Genomic DNA, 15,972 nt, shown 5'->3' with positions numbered 1-15,972 from the left:
TGAAAATTTTTCTATATCCCGAACAGTCCACTCATTACTACTGCGGCCTACTGGGAACTAACCGAATTCACCATGTTACTCAGATTCGGCTCACCAAATTTTGATAAATCTTTAAAAGTACACATCGTACAAGAGCAGGCTACTGGGAGCTAACTGAAGTCACAGAGAAACAGTGTTTCAGTTCGTTAAAACGTTGCTCTATCTTGAATAACAAGCTTATTACATGCGAATCCTAGTGGGAACCTACTGAATTCACCATGATACTTAGATTCCGTTCCACAAAATGTTGCTCTATATTGAAAAGCAGACTCATACAAGCATGTCCCATTGGGAACTCACTGAATTCGACTAGAAATTTTGATTCCATTCGTGAAAATTTTTCTATATCCCGAACAGTCCACTCATTACTTCAGCGGCCTACTGGGAACTAACCGAATTCACCATGTTACTCAGATTCGGCTCACCAAATTTTGATAAATCTTTAAAAGTACACATCGTACAAGAGCAGGCTACTGGGAACTAACTGAATTCACAGAGAAACAGTGTTTCAGTTCGTTAAAACGTTGCTCTATCTTGAATAACTGGCTTATTACATGCGAATCCTATGGGGAACCTACTGAATTCACCATGATACTTAGATTCCGTTCCACAAAATGTTGCTCTATATTGAAAAGCAGACTCATACAAGCATGTCCCATTGGGAACTCACTGAATTCGCCTAGAAATTTTGATTCCATTCGTGAAAATTTTTCTATATCCCGAACAGTCCACTCATTACTTCAGCGGCCTACTGGGAACTAACCGAATTCACCATGTTACTCCGATTCGGCTCACCAAATTTTGATAAATCTTTAAAAGTACACATCGTACAAGAGCAGGCTACTGGGAACTAACTGAATTCACAGAGAAACAGTGTTTCAGTTCGTTAAAACGTTGCTCTATCTTGAATAACAAGCTTATTACATGCGAATCCTAGTGGGAACCTACTGAATTCACCATGATACTTAGATTCCGTTCCACAAAATGTTGCTCTATATTGAAAAGCAGACTCATACAAGCATGTCCCATTGGGAACTCACTGAATTCGCCTAGAAATTTTGATTCCATTCGTGAAATTTTTTCTATATCCCGAACAGTCCACTCATTACTACTGCGGCCTACTGGGAACTAACCGAATTCACCATGTTACTCAGATTAGGCTCACCAAATTTTGATAAAACTTTAAAAGTACACATCGTACAAGAGCAGGCTACTGGGAACTAACTGAATTCACAGAGAAACAGTGTTTCAGTTCGTTAAAACGTTGCTCTATCTTGAATAACAAGCTTATTACATGCGAATCCTATTGGGACCCTATTGAATTCCCCATGATACTTAGATTCCGTTCCACAAAATGTTGCTCTATATTGAAAAGCAGACTCATACAAGCATGTCCCATTGGGAACTCACTGAATTCGCCTAGAAATTTTGATTCCATTCGTGAAAATTTTTCTATATCCCGAACAGTCCACTCATTACTACTGCGGCCTACTGGGAACTAACCGAATTCACCATGTTACTCAGATTAGGCTCACCAAATTTTGATAAATCTTTAAAAGTACACATCGTACAAGAGCAGGCTACTGGGAACTAACTGAATTCACAGAGAAACAGTGTTTCAGTTCGTTAAAACGTTGCTCTATCTTGAATAACAAGCTTATTACATGCGAATCCTATTGGGAACCTACTGAATTCACCATGATATTAGATTCCGTTCCACAAAATGTTGCTCTATATTGAAAAGCAGACTCATACAAGCATGTCCCATTGGGAACTCACTGAATTCGCCTAGAAATTTTGATTCCATTCGTGAAAATTTTTCTATATCCCGAACAGTCCACTCATTACTACTGCGGCCTACTGGGAACTAACCGAATTCACCATGTTACTCAGATTCGGCTCACCAAATTTTGATAAATCTTTAAAAGTACACATCGTACAAGAGCAGGCTACTGGGAGCTAACTGAATTCACAGAGAAACAGTGTTTCAGTTCGTTAAAACGTTGCTCTATCTTGAATAACAAGCTTATTACATGCGAATCCTATTGGGAACATACTGAATTCACCATGATACTTAGATTCCGTTCCACAAAATGTTGCTCTATATTGAAAAGCAGACTCATACAAGCAAATCCCATTGGGAACTCACTGAATTCGCCTAGAAATTTTGATTCCATTCGTGAAAATTTTTCTATATCCCGAACAGTCCACTCATTACTACTGCGGCCTACTGGGAACTAACCGAATTCACCATGTTACTCAGATTCGGCTCACCAAATTTTGATAAATCTTTAAAAGTACACATCGTACAAGAGCAGGCTACTGGGAGCTAACTGAAGTCACAGAGAAACAGTGTTTCAGTTCGTTAAAACGTTGCTCTATCTTGAATAACAAGCTTATTACATGCGAATCCTATTGGGAACCTACTGAATTCACCATGATACTTAGATTCCGTTCCACAAAATGTTGCTCTATATTGAAAAGCAGACTCATACAAGCATGTCCCATTGGGAACTCACTGAATTCGCCTAGAAATTTTGATTCCATTCGTGAAAATTTTTCTATATCCCGAACAGTCCACTCATTACTACTGCGGCCTACTGGGAACAAACCGAATTCACCATGTTACTCAGATTCGGCTCACCAAATTTTGATAAATCTTTAAAAGTACGCATCGTACAAGAGCAGGCTACTTGGAACTAACTGAATTCACAGAGAAACAGTGTTTCAGTTCGTTAAAACGTTGCTCTATCTTGAATAACAAGCTTATTACATGCGAATCCTATTGGGAACCTACTGAATTCACCATGATACTTAGATTCCGTTCCACAAAATGTTGCTCTATATTGAAAAGCAGACTCATACAAGCATGTCCCATTGGGAACTCACTGAATTCGCCTAGAAATTTTGATTCCATTCGTGAAAATTTTTCTATATCCCGAACAGTCCACTCATTACTACTGCGGCCTACTGGGAACTAACCGAATTCACCATGTTACTCAGATTCGGCTCACCAAATTTTGATAAATCTTTAAAAGTACACATCGTACAAGAGCAGGCTACTGGGAACTAACTTAATTCACAGAGAAACAGTGTTTCAGTTCGTTAAAACGTTGCTCTATCTTTAATAACAAGCTTATTACTTGTGAATCCTATTGGGAACCTACTGAATTCACCATGATACTTAGATTCCGTTCCACAAAATGTTGCTCTATATTGAAAAGCAGACTCATACAAGCATGTCCCATTGGGAACTCACTGAATTCGCCTAGAAATTTTGATTCCATTCGTGAAAATTTTTCTATATCCCGAACAGTCCACTCATTACTACTGCGGCCTACTGGGAACTAACCGAATTTACCATGTTACTCAGATTCGGCTCACCAAATTTTGATAAATCTTTATAAGTACACATCGTACAAGAGCAGGCTACTGGGAACTAACTGAATTCACAGAGAAACAGTGTTTCAGTTCGTTAAAACGTTGCTCTATCTTGAATAACAAGCTTATTACATGCGAATCCTAGTGGGAACCTACTGAATTCACCATGATACTTAGATTCCGTTCCACAAAATGTTGCTCTATATTGAAAAGCAGACTCATACAAGCATGTCCCATTGGGAACTCACTGAATTCGCCTAGAAATTTTGATTCCATTCGTGAAATTTTTTCTATATCCCGAACAGTCCACTCATTACTACTGCGGCCTACTGGGAACTAACCGAATTCACCATGTTACTCAGATTAGGCTCACCAAATTTTGATAAAACTTTAAAAGTACACATCGTACAAGAGCAGGCTACTGGGAACTAACTGAATTCACAGAGAAACAGTGTTTCAGTTCGTTAAAACGTTGCTCTATCTTGAATAACAAGCTTATTACATGCGAATCCTATTGGGACCCTATTGAATTCCCCATGATACTTAGATTCCGTTCCACAAAATGTTGCTCTATATTGAAAAGCAGACTCATACAAGCATGTCCCATTGGGAACTCACTGAATTCGCCTAGAAATTTTGATTCCATTCGTGAAAATTTTTCTATATCCCGAACAGTCCACTCATTACTACTGCGGCCTACTGGGAACTAACCGAATTCACCATGTTACTCAGATTAGGCTCACCAAATTTTGATAAATCTTTAAAAGTACACATCGTACAAGAGCAGGCTACTGGGAACTAACTGAATTCACAGAGAAACAGTGTTTCAGTTCGTTAAGGCGTTGCTCTATCTTGAATAACAAGCTTATTACATGCGAATCCTATTGGGAACCTACTGAATTCACCATGATATTAGATTCCGTTCCACAAAATGTTGCTCTATATTGAAAAGCAGACTCATACAAGCATGTCCCATTGGGAACTCACTGAATTCGCCTAGAAATTTTGATTCCATTCGTGAAAATTTTTCTATATCCCGAACAGTCCACTCATTACTACTGCGGCCTACTGGGAACTAACCGAATTCACCATGTTACTCAGATTCGGCTCACCAAATTTTGATAAATCTTTAAAAGTACACATCGTACAAGAGCAGGCTACTGGGAGCTAACTGAATTCACAGAGAAACAGTGTTTCAGTTCGTTAAAACGTTGCTCTATCTTGAATAACAAGCTTATTACATGCGAATCCTATTGGGAACCTACTGAATTCACCATGATACTTAGATTCCGTTCCACAAAATGTTGCTCTATATTGAAAAGCAGACTCATACAAGCAAATCCCATTGGGAACTCACTGAATTCGCCTAGAAATTTTGATTCCATTCGTGAAAATTTTTCTATATCCCGAACAGTCCACTCATTACTACTGCGGCCTACTGGGAACTAACCGAATTCACCATGTTACTCAGATTCGGCTCACCAAATTTTGATAAATCTTTAAAAGTACACATCGTACAAGAGCAGGCTACTGGGAGCTAACTGAAGTCACAGAGAAACAGTGTTTCAGTTCGTTAAAACGTTGCTCTATCTTGAATAACAAGCTTATTACATGCGAATCCTATTGGGAACCTACTGAATTCACCATGATACTTAGATTCCGTTCCACAAAATGTTGCTCTATATTGAAAAGCAGACTCATACAAGCATGTCCCATTGGGAACTCACTGAATTCGCCTAGAAATTTTGATTCCATTCGTGAAAATTTTTCTATATCCCGAACAGTCCACTCATTACTACTGCGGCCTACTGGGAACAAACCGAATTCACCATGTTACTCAGATTCGGCTCACCAAATTTTGATAAATCTTTAAAAGTACGCATCGTACAAGAGCAGGCTACTTGGAACTAACTGAATTCACAGAGAAACAGTGTTTCAGTTCGTTAAAACGTTGCTCTATCTTGAATAACAAGCTTATTACATGCGAATCCTATTGGGAACCTACTGAATTCACCATGATACTTAGATTCCGTTCCACAAAATGTTGCTCTATATTGAAAAGCAGACTCATACAAGCATGTCCCATTGGGAACTCACTGAATTCGCCTAGAAATTTTGATTCCATTCGTGAAAATTTTTCTATATCCCGAACAGTCCACTCATTACTACTGCGGCCTACTGGGAACTAACCGAATTCACCATGTTACTCAGATTCGGCTCACCAAATTTTGATAAATCTTTAAAAGTACACATCGTACAAGAGCAGGCTACTGGGAACTAACTTAATTCACAGAGAAACAGTGTTTCAGTTCGTTAAAACGTTGCTCTATCTTTAATAACAAGCTTATTACTTGTGAATCCTATTGGGAACCTACTGAATTCACCATGATACTTAGATTCCGTTCCACAAAATGTTGCTCTATATTGAAAAGCAGACTCATACAAGCATGTCCCATTGGGAACTCACTGAATTCGCCTAGAAATTTTGATTCCATTCGTGAAAATTTTTCTATATCCCGAACAGTCCACTCATTACTACTGCGGCCTACTGGGAACTAACCGAATTTACCATGTTACTCAGATTCGGCTCACCAAATTTTGATAAATCTTTATAAGTACACATCGTACAAGAGCAGGCTACTGGGAACTAACTGAATTCACAGAGAAACAGTGTTTCAGTTCGTTAAAACGTTGCTCTATCTTGAATAACAAGCTTATTACATGCGAATCCTATTGGGAACCTACTGAATTCACCATGATACTTAGATTCCGTTCCACAAAATGTTGCTCTATATTGAAAAGCAGACTCATACAAGCATGTCCCATTGGGAACTCACTGAATTCGCCTAGAAATTTTGATTCCATTCGTGAAAATTTTTCTATATCCCGAACAGTCCACTCATTACTACTGCGGCCTACTGGGAACTAACCGAATTCACCATGTTACTCAGATTCGGCTCACCAAATTTTGATAAATCTTTAAAAGTACACATCGTACAAGAGCAGGCTACTGGGAACTAACTGAATTCACAGAGAAACAGTGTTTCAGTTCGTTAAAACGTTGCTCTATCTTGAATAACAAGCTTATTACATGCGAATCCTATTGGGACCCTACTGAATTCACCATGATACTTAGATTCCGTTCCACAAAATGTTGCTCTATATTGAAAAGCAGACTCATACAAGCATGTCCCATTGGGAACTCACTGAATTCGCCTAGAAATTTTGATTCCATTCGTGAAATTTTTCTATATCCCGAACAGTCCACTCATTACTTCTGCGGCCTACTGGGAACTAACCGAATTCACCATGTTACTCAGATTCGGCTCACCAAATTTTGATAAATCTTTAAAAGTACACATCGTACAAGAGCAGGCTACTGGGAGCTAACTGAATTCACAGAGAAACAGTGTTTCAGTTCGTTAAAACGTTGCTCTATCTTGAATAACAAGCTTATTACATGCGAATCCTATTGGGAACCTACTGAATTCACCATGATACTTAGATTCCGTTCCACAAAATGTTGCTCTATATTGAAAAGCAGACTCATACAAGCATGTCCCATTGGGAACTCACTGAATTCGCCTAGAAATTTTGATTCCATTCGTGAAAATTTTTCTATATCCCGAGAGTCCACTCATTACTACTGCGGCCAACTGGGAACTAACCGAATTCACCATGTTACTCAGATTAGGCTCACCAAATTTTGATAAATCTTTAAAAGTACACATCGTACAAGAGCAGGCTACTGGGAACTAACTGAATTCACAGAGAAACAGTGTTTCAGTTCGTTAAAACGTTGCTCTATCTTGAATAACAAGCTTATTACATGCGAATCCTATTGGGAACCTACTGAATTCACCATGATACTTAGATTCCGTTCCACAAAATGTTGCTCTATATTGAAAAGCACACTCATACAAGCATGTCCCATTGGGAACTCACTGAATTCGCCTAGAAATTTGATTCCATTCGTGAAAATTTTTCTATATCCCGAACAGTCCACTCATTACTACTGCGGCCTACTGGGAACTAACCGAATTCACCATGTTACTCAGATTCGGCTCACCAAATTTGATAAATCTTTAAAAGTACACATCGTACAAGAGCAGGCTACTGGGAACTAACTGAATTCACAGAGAAACAGTGTTTCAGTTCGTTAAGACGTTGCTCTATCTTGAATAACAAGCTTATTACATGCGAATCCTATTGGGACCCTACTGAATTCACCATGATACTTAGATTCCGTTCCACAAAATGTTGCTCTATATTGAAAAGCAGACTCATACAAGCATGTCCCATTGGGAACTCACTGAATTCGCCTAGAAATTTTGATTCCATTCGTGAAAATTTTTCTATATCCCGAACAGTCCACTCATTACTACTGCGGCCTACTGGGAACTAACCGAATTCACCATGTTACTCAGATTCGGCTCACCAAATTTTGATAAATCTTTAAAAGTACACATCGTACAAGAGCAGGCTACTGGGAACTAACTGAATTCACAGAGAAACAGTGTTTCAGTTCGTTAAGACGTTGCTCTATCTTGAATAACAAGCTTATTACATGCGAATCCTATTGGGAACCTACTGAATTCACCATGATACTTAGATTCCGTTCCACAAAATGTTGCTCTATATTGAAAAGCAGACTCATACAAGCATGTCCCATTGGGAACTCCCTGAATTCGCCTAGAAATTTTGATTCCATTCGTGAAAATTTTTCTATATCCCGAACAGTCCACTCATTACTACTGCGGCCTACTGGGAACTAACCGAATTCACCATGTTACTCAGATTCGGCTCACCAAATTTGATAAATCTTTAAAAGTACACATCGTACAAGAGCAGGCTACTGGGAACTAACTGAATTCACAGAGAAACAGTGTTTCAGTTCGTTAAGACGTTGCTCTATCTTGAATAACAAGCTTATTACATGCGAATCCTATTGGGAACCTACTGAATTCACCATTATACTTAGATTCCGTTCCACAACATGTTGCTCTATATTGAAAAGCAGACTCATACAAGCATGTCCCATTGGGAACTAACTGAATTCGCCTAGAAATTTTGATTCCATTCGTGAAAATTTTTCTATATCCCGAACAGTCCACTAATTACTTCTGCCGCCTACTGGGAACTAACCGAATTCAACATGTTACTCAGATTCGGCTCACCAAATTTTGATAAATCTTTAAAAGTACACATCGTACAAGAGCAGGCTACTGGGAGCTAACTGAATTCACAGAGAAACAGTGTTTCAGTTCGTTAAAACGTTGCTCTATCTTGAATAACAAGCTTATTACATGCGAATCCTATTGGGAACCTACTGAATTCACCATGATACTTAGATTCCGTTCCACAAAATGTTGCTCTATATTGAAAAGCAGACTCATACAAGCATGTCCCATTGGGAACTCACTGAATTCGCCTAGAAATTTTGATTCCATTCGTGAAAATTTTTCTATATCCCGAACAGTCCACTCATTACTACTGCGGCCTACTGGGAACTAACCGAATTCACCATGTTACTCAGATTCGGCTCACCAAATTTTGATAAATCTTTAAAAGTACACATCGTACAAGAGCAGGCTACTGGGAGCTAACTGAATTCACAGAGAAACAGTGTTTCAGTTCGTTAAAACGTTGCTCTATCTTGAATAACAAGCTTATTACATGCGAATCCTATTGGGAACCTACTGAATTCACCATGATACTTAGATTCCGTTCCACAAAATGTTGCTCTATATTGAAAAGCAGACTCATACAAGCATGTCCCATTGGGAACTCCCTGAATTCGCCTAGAAATTTTGATTCCATTCGTGAAAATTTTTCTATATCCCGAACAGTCCACTCATTACTACTGCGGCCTACTGGGAACTAACCGAATTCACCATGTTACTCAGATTCGGCTCACCAAATTTTGATAAATCTTTAAAAGTACACATCGTACAAGTGCAGGCTACTGGGAACTAACTGAATTCACAGAGAAACAGTGTTTCAGTTCGTTAAGACGTTGCTCTATCTTGAATAACAAGCTCATTACATGCGAATCCTATTTGGAACCTACGGAATTCACCATGATACTTAGATTCCGTTCCACAAAATGTTGCTCTATATTGAAAAGCAGACTCATACAAGCATGTCCCATTGGGAACTCACTGAATTCGCCTAGAAATTTTGATTCCATTCGTGAAAATTTTTCTATATCCCGAACAGTCCACTCATTACTTCTGCGGCCTACTGGGAACTAACCGAATTCACCATGTTACTCAGATTCGGCTCACCAAATTTTGATAAATCTTTAAAAGTACACATCGTACAAGAGCAGGCTACTGGGAGCTAACTGAATTCACAGAGAAACAGTGTTTCAGTTCGTTAAAACGTTGCTCTATCTTGAATAACAAGCTTATTAAATGCGAATCCTATTGGGAACCTACTGAATTCACCATGATACTTAGATTCCGTTCCACAAAATGTTGCTCTATATTGAAAAGCAGACTCATACAAGCATGTCCCATTGGAAACTCACTGAATTCGCCTAGAAATTTTGATTCCATTCGTGAAAATTTTTCTATATCCCGAACACTCCACTCATTACTACTGCGGCCTACTGGGAACTAACCGAATTCACCATGTTACTCAGATTCGGCTCACCAAATTTTGATAAATCTTTAAAAGTACACATCGTACAAGAGCAGGCTACTGGGAACTAACTGAATTCACAGAGAAACAGTGTTTCAGTTCGTTAAAACGTTGCTATATCTTGAATAACAAGCTTATTACATGCGAATCCTATTGGGAACCTACTGAATTCACCATGATACTTAGATTCCGTTCCACAAAATGTTGCTCTATATTGAAAAGCAGACTCATACAAGCATGTCCCATTGGGAACTCACTGAATTCGCCTAGAAATTTTGATTCCATTCGTGAAAATTTTTCTATATCCCGAACAGTCCACTCATTACTACTGCGGCCTACTGGGAACTAACCGAATACACCATGTTACTCAGATTCGGCTCACCAAATTTTGATAAATCTTTAAAAGTACACATCGTACAAGAGCAGGCTACTGGGAACTAACTGAATTCACAGAGAAACAGTGTTTCAGTTCGTTAAAACGTTGCTCTATCTTGAATAACAAGCTTATTACATGCGAATCCTATTGGGAACCTACTGAATTCACCATGATACTTAGATTCCGTTCCACAAAATGTTGCTCTATATTGAAAAGCAGACTCATACAAGCATGTCCCATTGGGAACTCCCTGAATTCGCCTAGAAATTTTGATTCCATTCGTGAAAATTTTTCTATATCCCGAACAGTCCACTCATTACTACTGCGGCCTACTGGGAACTAACCGAATTCACCATGTTACTCAGATTCGGCTCACCAAATTTTGATAAATCTTTAAAAGTACACATCGTACAAGAGCAGGCTACTGGGAGCTAACTGAATTCACAGAGAAACAGTGTTTCAGTTCGTTAAAACGTTGCTCTATCTTGAATAACAAGCTTATTACATGCGAATCCTATTGGGAACCTACTGAATTCACCATGATACTTAGATTCCGTTCCACAAAATGTTGCTCTATATTGAAAAGCAGTCTCATACAAGCATGTCCCATTGGGAACTCACTGAATTCGCCTAGAAATTTTGATTCCATTCGTGAAAATTTTTCTATATCCCGAACAGTCCACTCATTACTACTGCGGCCTACTGGGAACTAACCGAATTCACCATGTTACTCATATTCGGCTCACCAAATTTTGATAAATCTTTAAAAGTACACATCGGACAAGAGCAGGCTACTGGGGGCTAACTCAATTCACAGAGAAACAGTGTTTCAGTTCGTTAAAACGTTGCTCTATCTTTAATAACAAGCTTATTACATGCGAATCCTATTGGGAACCTACTGAATTCACCATGATACTTAGATTCCGTTCCACAAAATGTTGCTCTATATTGAAAAGCAGACTCATACAAGCATGTCCCATTGGGAACTCCCTGAATTCGCCTAGAAATTTTGATTCCATTCGTGAAAATTTTTCTATATCCCGAACAGTCCACTCATTACTACTGCGGCCTACTGGGAACTAACCGAATTCACCATGTTACTCAGATTCGGCTCACCAAATTTGATAAATCTTTAAAAGTACACATCGTACAAGAGCAGGCTACTGGGAACTAACTGAATTCACAGAGAAACAGTGTTTCAGTTCGTTAAGACGTTGCTCTATCTTGAATAACAAGCTTATTACATGCGAATCCTATTGGGAACCTACTGAATTCACCATGATACTTAGATTCCGTTCCACAACATGTTGCTCTATATTGAAAAGCAGACTCATACAAGCATGTCCCATTGGGAACTCACTGAATTCGCCTAGAAATTTTGATTCCATTCGTGAAAATTTTTCTATATCCCGAACAGTCCACTAATTACTTCTGCCGCCTACTGGGAACTAACCGAATTCAACATGTTACTCAGATTCGGCTCACCAAATTTTGATAAATCTTTAAAAGTACACATCGTACAAGAGCAGGCTACTGGGAGCTAACTGAATTCACAGAGAAACAGTGTTTCAGTTCGTTAAAACGTTGCTCTATCTTGAATAACAAGCTTATTACATGCGAATCCTATTGGGAACCTACTGAATTCACCATGATACTTAGATTCCGTTCCACAAAATGTTGCTCTATATTGAAAAGCAGACTCCTACAAGCATGTCCCATTGGGAACTCACTGAATTCGCCTAGAAATTTTGATTCCATTCGTGAAAATTTTTCTATATCCCGAACAGTCCACTCATTACTACTGCGGCCTACTGGGAACTAACCGAATTCACCATGTTACTCAGATTCGGCTCACCAAATTTTGATAAATCTTTAAAAGTACACATCGTACAAGAGCAGGCTACTGGGAGCTAACTGAATTCACAGAGAAACAGTGTTTCAGTTCGTTAAAACGTTGCTCTATCTTGAATAACAAGCTTATTACATGCGAATCCTATTGGGAACCTACTGAATTCACCATGATACTTAGATTCCGTTCCACAAAATGTTGCTCTATATTGAAAAGCAGACTCATACAAGCATGTCCCATTGGGAACTCACTGAATTCGCCTAGAAATTTTGATTCCATTCGTGAAAATTTTTCTATATCCCGAACAGTCCACTCATTACTACTGCGGCCTACTGGGAACAAACCGAATTCACAATGTTACTCAGATTCGGCTCACCAAATTTTGATAAATCTTTAAAAGTACACATCGTACAAGAGCAGGCTACTTGGAACTAACTGAATTCACAGAGAAACAGTGTTTCAGTTCGTTAAAACGTTGCTCTATCTTGAATAACAAGCTTATTACATGCGAATCCTATTGGGAACCTACTGAATTCACCATGATACTTAGATTCCGTTCCACAAAATGTTGCTCTATATTGAAAAGCAGACTCATACAAGCATGTCCCATTGGGAACTCACTGAATTCGCCTAGAAATTTTGATTCCATTCGTGAAAATTTTTCTATATCCCGAACAGTCCACTCATTACTACTGCGGCCTACTGGGAACTAACCGAATTCACCATGTTACTCAGATTCGGCTCACCAAATTTTGATAAATCTTTAAAAGTACACATCGTACAAGAGCAGGCTACTGGGAACTAACTGAATTCACAGAGAAACAGTGTTTCAGTTCGTTAAAACGTTGCTCTATCTTTAATAACAAGCTTATTACTTGTGAATCCTATTGGGAACCTACTGAATTCACCATGATACTTAGATTCCGTTCCACAAAATGTTGCTCTATATTGAAAAGCAGACTCATACAAGCATGTCCCATTGGGAACTCACTGAATTCGCCTAGAAATTTTGATTCCATTCGTGAAAATTTTTCTATATCCCGAACAGTCCACTCATTACTACTGCGGCCTACTGGGAACTAACCGAATTCACCATGTTACTCAGATTCGGCTCACCAAATTTTGATAAATCTTTAAAAGTACACATCGTACAAGAGCAGGCTACTGGGAGCTAACTGAATTCACAGAGAAACAGTGTTTCAGTTCGTTAAAACGTTGCTCTATCTTGAATAACAAGCTTATTAAAAGCGAATCCTATTGGGAACCTACTGAATTCACCATGATACTTAGATTCCGTTCCACAAAATGTTGCTCTATATTGAAAAGCAGACTCATACAAGCATGTCCCATTGGGAACTCACTGAATTCGCCTAGAAATTTTGATTCCATTCGTGAAAATTTTTCTATATCCCGAACAGTCCACTCATTACTCTTGCGGCCTACTGGGAACTAACCGAATTCACCATGTTACTCAGATTCGGCTCACCAAATTTTGATAAATCTTTAAAAGTACACATCGTACAAGAGCAGGCTACTGGGAACTAACTGAATTCACAGAGAAACAGTGTTTCAGTTCGTTAAAACGTTGCTCTATCTTGAATAACAAGCTTATTACATGCGAATCCTATTGGGAACCTACTGAATTCACCATGATACTTAGATTCCGTTCCACAAAATGTTGCTCTATATTGAAAAGCAGACTCATACAAGCATGTCCCATTGGGAACTCACTGAATTCGCCTAGAAATTTTGATTCCATTCGTTAAAATTTTTCTATATCCCGAACAGTCCACTCATTACTACTGCGGCCTACTGGGAACTAACCGAATTCACCATGTTACTCAGATTCGGCTCACCAAATTTTGATAAATCTTTAAAAGTACACATCGTACAAGAGCAGGCTACTGGGAACTAACTGAATTCACAGAGAAACAGTGTTTCAGTTCGTTAAAACGTTGCTCTATCTTGAATAACAAGCTTATTACATGCGAATCCTATTGGGAACCTACTGAATTCACCATGATACTTAGATTCCGTTCCACAAAATGTTGCTCTATATTGAAAAGCAGACTCATACAATCATGTCCCATTGGGAACTCACTGAATTCGCCTAGAAATTTTGATTCCATTCGTGAAAATTTTTCTATATCCCGAACAGTCCACTCATTACTACTGCGGCCTACTGGGAACTAACCGAATTCACCATGTTACTCAGATTCGGCTCACCAAATTTTGATAAATCTTTAAAAGTACACATCGTACAAGAGCAGGCTACTGGGAACTAACTGAATTCACAGAGAAACAGTGTTTCAGTTCGTTAAAACGTTGCTCTATCTTTAATAACAAGCTTATTACTTGTGAATCCTATTGGGAACCTACTGAATTCACCATGATACTTAGATTCCGTTCCACAAAATGTTGCTCTATATTGAAAAGCAGACTCATACAAGCATGTCCCATTGGGAACTCACTGAATTCGCCTAGAAATTTTGATTCCATTCGTGAAAATTTTTCTATATCCCGAACAGTCCACTCATTACTACTGCGGCCTACTGGGAACTAACCGAATTCACCATGTTACTCAGATTCGGCTCACCAAATTTTGATAAATCTTTAAAAGTACACATCGTACAAGAGCAGGCTACTGGGAACTAACTGAATTCACAGAGAAACAGTGTTTCAGTTCGTTAAAACGTTGCTCTATCTTGAATAACAAGCTTATTACATGCGAATCCTATTGGGAACCTACTGAATTCACCATGATACTTAGATTCCGTTCCACAAAATGGTGCTCTATATTGAAAAGCAGACTCATACAAGCATGTCCCATTGGGAACTCACTGAATTCGCCTAGAAATTTTGATTCCATTCGTGAAAATTTTTCTATATCCCGAACAGTCCACTCATTACTACTGCGGCCTACTGGGAACTAACCGAATTCACCATGTTACTCAGATTCGGCTCACCAAATTTTGATAAATCTTTAAAAGTACACATCGTACAAGAGCAGGCTACTGGGAACTAACTGAATTCACAGAGAAACAGTGTTTCAGTTCGTTAAAATGTTGCTCTATCTTGAATAACAAGCTTATTACATGCGAATCCTATTGGGACCCTACTGAATTCACCATGATACTTAGATTCCGTTCCACAAAATGTTGCTCTATATTGAAAAGCAGACTCATACAAGCATGTCCCATTGGGAACTCACTGAATTCGCCTAGAAATTTTGATTCCATTCGTGAAAATTTTTCTATATCCCGAACAGTCCACTCATTACTTCTGCGGCCTACTGGGAACTAACCGAATTCACCATGTTACTCAGATTCGGCTCACCAAATTTTGATAAATCTTTAAAAGTACACATCGTACAAGAGCAGGCTACTGGGAGCTAACTGAATTCACAGAGAAACAGTGTTTCAGTTCGTTAAAACGTTGCTCTATCTTGAATAACAAGCTTATTACATGCGAATCCTATTGGGAACCTAATGAATTCACCATGATACTTAGATTCCGTTCCACAAAATGTTGCCCTATATTGAAAAGCAGACTCATACAAGCATGTCCCATTGGGAACTCACTGAATTCGCCTAGAAATTTTGATTCCATTCGTGAAAATTTTTCTATATCCCGAACAGTCCACTCATTACTACTGCGGCCTACGAGAAACTAACCGAATTCA

This window comes from Rattus norvegicus, chromosome 8, assembly GCF_021556685.1.
Source record: "Rattus norvegicus strain SHRSP/BbbUtx chromosome 8, alternate assembly SHRSP_T2T, whole genome shotgun sequence".
NCBI classification, from domain to species: domain Eukaryota; kingdom Metazoa; phylum Chordata; class Mammalia; order Rodentia; family Muridae; genus Rattus; species Rattus norvegicus.
The sequence above is the reverse complement of the archived record's forward strand: the minus strand, read 5'-3'. Positions refer to the sequence as shown.